Raw genomic sequence first — 8,855 nt, 5'->3', positions numbered from 1 at the left:
AAGTGAGGAGTCAAGGATGACACCTAGGTTGCAAACCTGGTGGCTGGTAGTATTGTGGTACCCTGGATAGTAATAGGGAAGTTAGGAATGGGGGATGATTTGTGGGGAAAGATAATGAGTTCAGTTTTGGACATGTTGAATTTAAGATGTCCATGGGACATTCATTTTCAGATATTCAATAGACATTTGGAGATTCAAATGTCTGAGGGTCAGCAGAGAGTGTAGGACTGGATAGGTAGATCTGGGAATCACTGGCTTAGAGGTGATAAATGATCACCAAGGAAAATAGTATAAAAAGAGAAGAGGAGAGGGCCCAGCACTAGTGGGATGTGACCCGGATAAAGATCCAACAAAGAAGACTGAGAAGGAGCAGTTAGATAGGTAAAGGGAGAACCAGGAGAGAGTAATGTCAATGTTTTTTTGTTGTTGTTGTTGTTGTTGTTGTTTTTGTTTTTTTTATGTGAAGTAATCGGGGTTAAGTGACCTGCTCAGAGTCACACAGTTAGTGAGTATTATGTGTCGGAGGCTGAATTTGAACTCAGGTCCTCCTGATTCCAGGGCCAGTGCTCTATCTACTTCACCACCTTGCTGCCCCCAGGAGAGAGTAATGTCAAGAAAATCTAGACAGAACAAGAAAAGGAGTGATCTGCAGTGCCAAAGACTGCAGAGAGGTCAAGAAGGATGAAGACTGAGGAAAAGCCATTGGATTTGGTGATTAAGGGATCCTTAGTAAGTCTGGAGAGAACAGTTTTGGTTGAATGATGAGGCAGAAGCTGATTACAGAGTTAAGAAGAGGCCGAGAAGAAAGGAAGAGGAGATACCTATTGCAAAGGGCCTTCTCAAAGAGTTCAAATCCTTTCTCTGTCAGTTACAGCCTGTGAGACCTTTAGAAAAGTCATCTAACCTTGTTAGCCGTCGGTAGACCACTTGCTACCCCTCAAAACATCGTCATCCTCAAAGGCCATGATGCCTTTGCTCATACTGCTCCTTGTCTCTGGAATGCTTTTCATTCAAATTCATGCTCCATCTCATGGACTACCTTGGGGGGAAGGTTCAGCCAGACCAGAGTGGACTGAGGAAGTGTCATCAGCCGTTGGTTCCCATAAACATAATTCCTCATCACATTCCTACTGCTGGTATCTTTCATCCGTGGAATCTCAAAGCCTTGGACAAATGGTAATTAATTTTCAAAAGTCTCGGTTCACAGGGGAGGATCTGAAAATGACTCCCAGGGGCCAGAGGTGAATTCTCCTACGACCTGATCCTCGCCCCGACCTCCTCCCTCTCTCCTAATAATGGCTCCCTGGTTCCTTGCCCTTGTTTTCTTCTCCTGTAAGCCAGGGGGGACAGACGGGTAGTCGCCTTCTAAGAATTCTTTATCTGACTTTTTCTCCCAACCAGCTAGGAGTTCTGCTTCCCCCCCCCCCCCCCCCCCAGGTTCATCATCCTGTGTGTTGTGAAGAATGACTAACCCTCATCGGGAGCAGGGTGGGAGCGCTTCCTGCCTCCTCAGGCAGGCTGGGGCCAAACACCTAGTTAGTTGACTCAGCAGGAACCACACAGCTCCCAAAATACAACTCTCCTGGCCAGCCCTGCATTCTCTTCTTCCCTTCCCACTCCTCACCCCAGAGGACTCCTTAGGAGCCCAGCAGGGCAGCCCTCCCCCACCCCCCAACTCAATAACTCCAGATTGTCCACCTCCCTGCCCCCCGAGGGGTTACTCAGCCTGTGGTTTCTGGCTGTTGCTGGGGTTTGAGGGTGACCGTGGGAAGGGTCAGAGGCAGGTTTTGAAAGATCCCTGGGCTTTCAGCTGCCCACTGCCAGGTTTAGGCGGGAGGAAGGGCACTTGGGGGAAGGTATCATCCCCTGCTGCTGAAATCTGCCAGGAAGAGAAAGAGAGAGAGAATGCTACTCAGGAAATCCACCCTGCTTCCTCTCTCCGGCCCCAGCTGGTGGGGCATTCTCAGCCCCCTCCCCTGACCTCCCACTTCCTTTTTTCCTGGGAGGGCAACTTTCTTTCTCAGAATGATTTTTTGGAGGGGTTACCCTTGTGGTAGGTGACCAAACTCCAAGGGAACTAGATTTTTATCAGTTTCTAGTGTTACACGCCAGGTGTTCTCGGACATTCATACTTTGAGCAGGAAGGGAGGCAATCTGTCCCGGCCCACCCCATTCTCATACTTGTAATATGTTCAATTCCCCATGATCCAGGGAGTTGTTGATTTCTAGGCCCTTTCTGTTATTCCTCCTCCTCTCTTCCTACCCCACCTTCCCGCATCCCCCTTCTCTCTTCTCCTTCACTTCTTCTGCCTCCTTCTTCCCACAGAACTTCTCTTCTCCTCAGTCCTTCCCCTCTTTTTCTTCTCCCAGGGCCTCCACTTCCCACTAGTGGGTAGATGAAATTCCAACCAGTCCCCCTGATGCTTTACACTGAAGTAACTAAGGATTGGTTCCAGGAAGCAAGGATGACCTGAGATTCTCTGTGATTTCCTGTCAACAGTGTCCTGGATGACTGACACGACATGCCCTGTGATTGGGATGATTTGGGACTTCCTGGGCAGTGCCCACAACAATGAAGGCGGTGGGGTTTTAGCAGAAGCAATAATTCATATTTTGGCCAGGGTGATTTTGATCACTTGGCCAAGGCCGGGGCTCCTCCCAGAGCCAGGAGCCCTCGGGGAACTGCCCTAGCTGCATTCCAAGTGGCAGCCTTTGTGCAATGGGTTTCCAGGGTGAGGGAGGGCTGGGTCCCCAAAGGGGAGCCTCCAGTGGGTCCCCTGGGAGTCCTGTCCTTCATGGCAGGATAAGCAGCAGCAAGCTAAACTGCCCTGACCATTTTCTTCCTGGCCTTCCCAGGAATCAAGGTGGCAGCCCACTGAAGAAGCCCTTCCTAAGCCCCTGGGGTGGTTTGTTACAAGTCCAGGTTTAAGAAGCTGACTGGAACATAACTGAGGGACAGGGAGAAGCAGGGTTTGAGGGGGAGCATGGAAATGAAGTTGTTTCTCCACACTCCCCCCCCCCATCCTGCCCCAACACCACCTACATACTGTACTTTAGCCAAGGCCAAGAGCCTGCCATGGGAGAAACTGTGCTAGTTGCAGGTGATACAGAGGGCCTAAGACTGCATTCCTGGCCTCAAGGAACTTACAGTTGAGTAGTGGAGCTAAGACATGGACACACATAGCTGTAATCCAAGAAAAAATGTGATAAATGCTAGAGGAGAAGTATGGTAAGGCACAACGGGTGTACCTAGTAAGGGGAGGTCACTTCCAGATGGGGGGATCAGGGAAGGTTTTACAGAAGAGGTAGCATTTGAGTAGAATTTTGGAGAATTCACAGGATACTGGGAAGATTTCAACCAGGGGGGAGGGGTGGTGGTGTGTGTGGAGATAGCACAGGATTTCTTAGACATCCATGAAGTATCACATCTCAGACCCACCTTTTTCCAGCTGTATGACTTTGGGCAAGTGACTTTACTTTAAGCCTCAGTTTCCCCATCTGTAAAAGGTTTCCTCCTTTGTAAAAAAGGCTGAATAACACTTGTACTGCCTACCTCTCAGAATTATGAGCAAGAAGCTTGATAAACTGAAGTACTATGTAAACATGAGCTATTGATTTGGTTTGGGACAGAACTTTTGATTTTGTTAATAAAAGGAACTCTGGATGATGAAGTTCGCTTTGCCAACACACAGCCAGACCTACACTGCAATTTACAGTGTTGTCTATAGCACTGAGGGGGGAAAGGACGTGCCCAGGGTGACACAGCCAGGTTGGGTCAGATCTTCCAGATGCTGCAGGCTGGCTCCTATCTACCACCCCAAGCTGCTTCTTTGGCAGGCAGTCTTTTAAAATATTTATAGCTATATAATATCTATATTTTATTCTGAACTTAAACACCAATTAAAACCAGCATTTTCATACACATTTTAGAACAGAAGGAGGGGATTGCACATGAAGCTTTTCTTTGTAACAAATTCATCTCATAACTTTCAAAGCTGGGAGCAGCTAGGTGGTGCAGTGGGTAGCACAACAGCCCTGGAGTTGGGAGGACTTGAGTTCAAATCTGACCTCAGACACATAATATTTCCTAGCTGTATGACTCTGGGCAAGTCACTTAACCCCAATTGCCTCACCAAAAATAACAATAATAATAATAACTTTCAAAGCTATCCTGCTTATCTGATTCTTTCTGTCCTTCCTTCTCTTTTGTTCTCCTCTGCTCTCCTCCTCCCCCTTCCTCCTTGCCAGAACAAGTTTCTTGGACAAACCCACCCCACCCCCTCTTTGTACCTGATTCTCTTCCTCTAAAGCCCCACTCCCATTGCTCTGGGCATTGCCCAGAACTGGATGCTACCTAAGGTCCCTTCAATTTTAATATTCTACTACTGTGATACCAGGTGATTTGTATAAATCAAGGCATGGCTATAATCCTTTGGAAAGATGACTAGAGGTGGTCTGGTTTTGCCTGTGATCTGTTCTTCGGGGGACATCATTGATCCAAGGTGAAGAATTTGGGGAAAAAAAACCCTCTCCCTAGAAGCACTGTGTTTCCAAAGGTAAATACCACTCTCAAGGGTTGCCTTGTTGTAAAAACAGGGTTCTTTACCTGTGCAGCATTTTTGCTAAGGACTTTCCCATCTGGTTACCTCCTTTCCAGAATTTTTAGCTAGCCCAGATTTCCATGGAATGGGAGTGTGGGAGGAGGTGGAATTAAGGGCACTGAATACCTAATGAGGGGGAAAGGGGAAATTGAGAAGGGAAGGTGTGTCCTCTCTGATGACTTCACAGTTTGGCCAAGGGCTAGGCCTGTTCCCTCTTCTAGCTTTTTTCTAGCTGCTGATTTCCAGTGTGCTGCTTCTTCCTTTTATACTGACCTTTGGCCATCTAGCCAGGGTTACTCTTGGATTTATCCCATCCCACCCCTTTTCCTCCCCTACCAATGTCAGTTTGTTTGGCCGCCATGGGCACAGCATTGGATGACCCTGGCCTCCTGTGGGTTCCTTGCTGAATAAAGACACTATCATTAGGAAACCTTTGCTTGCAATACTCTCACACCCACCACCCACATTATTGCAAATGGGGGAATAGAGAGAGAGTGAGGGAAGAGCAATTAGAGAAGGCTGTATACAACAGGTGGTGCCTGAACTAAGCCTTGAAAGAAGAGGATCTCAACAGGCAGAAATAAGGATGAGGCATGGTCTGCTGATGTTCACAGAGGCAGATGACAACACGATGTAATCCAGGAACATTTAGAAGTTCAGTTTGGCCGGAACATAGAGTACATGAGGATATGGAGGGGAGTGATGTAAAGTAAGGCTGGGACCAGATTTTAGGGTCTTTTATATGTTAAAATAAGGAGTTTGGTGACCAACCATGACTCCAGGAGGCTACAATCAAGCATGCTATCCAATTCCTGACAGAGAGGTAAGGGACCCAAGGTACAGAATGAGATATGTAGTTTGGGACATGGTCAATGTGGGAATTTGTTTGACTTGACTATGCATATTTTTATAAGTTCTGTTTTTTCTTTTTTCTTTTTTTATCCATTGGAGCAGAGGGTAATGAGGTGAGAGGAGAATTTTTTTTGTTAATTGAAAAATATTTGAAAAGTAGATGCTTGTTGACTTATAAAATAGTCTATAAGGACTTTGAATTTTATTGGCAATAGGGAACTAAAGAAAGTTTTTTGATAGGGAGAGTGAAATATTTACATCTTCACCTTTGTCTTTTTTTTTTTTTAAGGCAATTGGGATTAAGTGACTTGCCTAGGGTTATACAGCTAGTAAGTGTCAAGTGTGAAAATATGTTTAATAGGAATGTATATGTAAAGCCTATGTCAAATTTCCTGCCGTCTTGAGGAGGGAGGGGGAGAAAAATTTTAAACTCAAAAGCTTAAATTCAAAATAAATCAAAATCAATTAATAAAAAATTTTTAAAAAGAAGGAATATTTTGGTTTGGAAAATTACCATTTCCAGGATCAGTGGCAGTATTGATTTTATTATGGTTATGGAGCTGAAGACCGGGGCTGTAAGGGGGAGAATGGCTGGTGAGAAGTTGGCCAGAAGGCAGGGAAAGCGTTCTAGAGGAAGAATTGAGATTTCCAAGGACTGAGATCTTTGGTCCTGTGACACAGCTGCAGGAAAGCTAGGAATAAACTACCAAAGGTTTCCTGAAGATGGTTTTTATGGAGGGTAGGGAGGTGGTTTTGAAGACTGGGTTTGGCAAAGAGGTAAAGGGAAACTGAGACCCCAAAAGGCCAATTCCTTGTATTGTACTAGCAAAGCCACTGGACCAAAAGGTGATTTGAGGTTCAGTCCTGAGGAATCCATTGATTAACTAGCCTTGGACACAGTTCCCTCTTCTGTAAGATGAGAGAGTTGGACACCTCTGTGTTCCCATCCTCTTTTGACATTCAAGTATTTAGAGTATCAGAGGGATGCAATCCCAGCTTATAATAATAGTTCACTTTTACATGGAACTTTATAAATCACTTTCCTTACAAAACTCTGATTTCCTTACAAAACCCTATTTCAGGCCTAAAGGGGTCATGTCACTTATCCAAGCTCACACTGGCTAGTACCACAAAAAAAAAAGCTGAGACATAAACACAAATTTTCTGAATCAAAATCCAAGAATTTTTGTATTCTACTACGTGGTCTGCTGAGAGCTGATGGTGTAAAAGTGTAGTTGTCTGCCTCCCTGAAGGGTCCAAAGCTACCTACTCCCTGGAATGTTCCAGGTTATAAGGAGCAGAAATCTCTGCCTTCCTCTTTCATGGCCCAATGTCTGGCAAAGTTTCAGCATGTGTCTCCCACACCCACTCCCCAATAGCTCCTCATGCCAGCTTTCTCACACTTGTGTCAACACTTCCCATGAACCATCATGGAAGGGTCCCACCATCTGAATCACTGGGAACACTTCCTGTTGCTTCTTAAAGCTTTCCCCAGGGAGATCACCCTGCAGAAAGTTCCCTCTGCATTCCCTGGGTTTAGGCATAAAGGCATAAATGTGCCTATCTCTTTGGAGGCATAAGAGCTGTTTCCTCATTTTCTTTACCCCTTCATCCTTCTCCCTTGATCCCAACATATTCCAAAGTGGGGAAGAACATGGACAAATGAGGCTATATTCCCACAGATAGTGGGTAGGGAAGCTAGGAAGCAGATTGAGAACATTCAGCTGCCAAATTATCCCCATTTTACAAATGAGCTGGGGCTCAGAGCATCCTCTTCTTTTATCAAATCAGATGAGACTATGAATTTAAAATCTCTTCATTTCACCGATGAGGAAACCGAAGCCCAAAGAACTTAAGTGACTTGCTCAAGGGCACACAGATAATAACTGATTCAAATGATGGATCCCAATCCAATGCTCTTTCCATTCCACCATTCCACCTGTGGTCCAGAGGACAGAAGTAGGACTGACAGGGGAAAGTCACAGGAAGATGGATTTTGATTCAATATAAAGAACTTCCCAACAATTAGAGCTTCATAAAATAGACTCTATTGCTTCAAAAGGCACTAATCTCCCCAATGTTATAGACAGTTAAGTGGAGGCTGAATGACTTGTGAGAGACTATCTAGAGAATATTCCTGTTTAAGTAGAGGTTAGACTAAGTGATTCCTGAAGTCATTTCCAACTCTGCTGCACCTATCAACTCCTCAGACATCCTCCCCGCCAATCAGCCAGATGAGTTTAATATATCCCCCAACCCAAGGGGGCTGACCTAGGCTTGCAGCCCAGTCTCCAGGGGTTTGTTCTCCAGCAAAAGGGGAGGGGCCAGCAAGTGAGTGACAAGAGAATACAAGAAAAAAGATGGAAATGTCAAAGATATTACAAGAAAAGCTCTCAATAAAAATCCCAGCATCCTGGCAGATAAACCAACAGAGAGGAACCTAAAAACAGAAGGAAGAATGCCTAAGATTGCAATTAAAATTCGGAGCTATTTTAGGAGCTTCATTTTAATAAAAAGGAAAGCAAACTAATGACTACTGATGAAAAACAGAATCCTCTGGGGAGCACAGAACAACAAGAAACTCTAGAACAGTTCAAAAGAGAACTAAAATTCATGAAAATTATTTTCTTATCCACAACAAAATCATAATTATAATAACGATGATGATTCCTTCGCACTACAAGAAAAGTTCTCTCAACTCATACTACTATTGCCCTAGTTCAGGTCATCATTAGCTTCAGCTCAATTAGTCTCCTAACTAATCTCCCTAACAGTATTTTCCTCCTTCTAATACATCCTTCACAAAGAGAGTGTTACAAAAGTCTTAGTGCAGTTTGAAATTGCATTTGGGACATTCTGTATTTGTCAGCTTCAGTTTCCTCATCTACAAAATGGGGGTAACAACAGCACTAATTTCACATGGTTCTTGTGAGGATCAAATGAGATGGCATGTGTCAAACACTTTGCAAATCTTAAAGTACTATGTAAATATTACCCATCATTGCTATTATTATTAAGGTGCAGATCTGACTGTGCCATTCATTTCCTGGGCCAAACATCCTCAGAGATCCCAGCTGCCTCTAGGAGAAAACCAAACCCATTAGCCTGACATTGGAGGAAGGCCTTCCCTAGCCTGACTCCAATTTACCTTTTCCACTTGGTTTTCACATTGCTCACCCCCCCCTTCATAGACTCTCTGCCTTCTATTGGGCTCTACCATCTCCAGCCTCCCTTCAGGGATCAAAGAGCATTTATGAAGCATTTGCCCTACACTTGACCCTGCTAAGTGCAGGAAATACAAGGACAGAAGTCAAACAGCACCTGCCTTCCAGGAGCTTACAGAGGGGGCCAAGGGATAGAGGGAGAAGCAACAGGCAGTGTGAACATTTATAGAAGTATATA

Source organism: Vombatus ursinus, unplaced genomic scaffold (assembly GCF_900497805.2).
Source record: "Vombatus ursinus unplaced genomic scaffold, bare-nosed wombat genome assembly UNPS02009205.1, whole genome shotgun sequence".
NCBI classification, from domain to species: domain Eukaryota; kingdom Metazoa; phylum Chordata; class Mammalia; order Diprotodontia; family Vombatidae; genus Vombatus; species Vombatus ursinus.
This window is presented reverse-complemented; position numbering follows the sequence as displayed.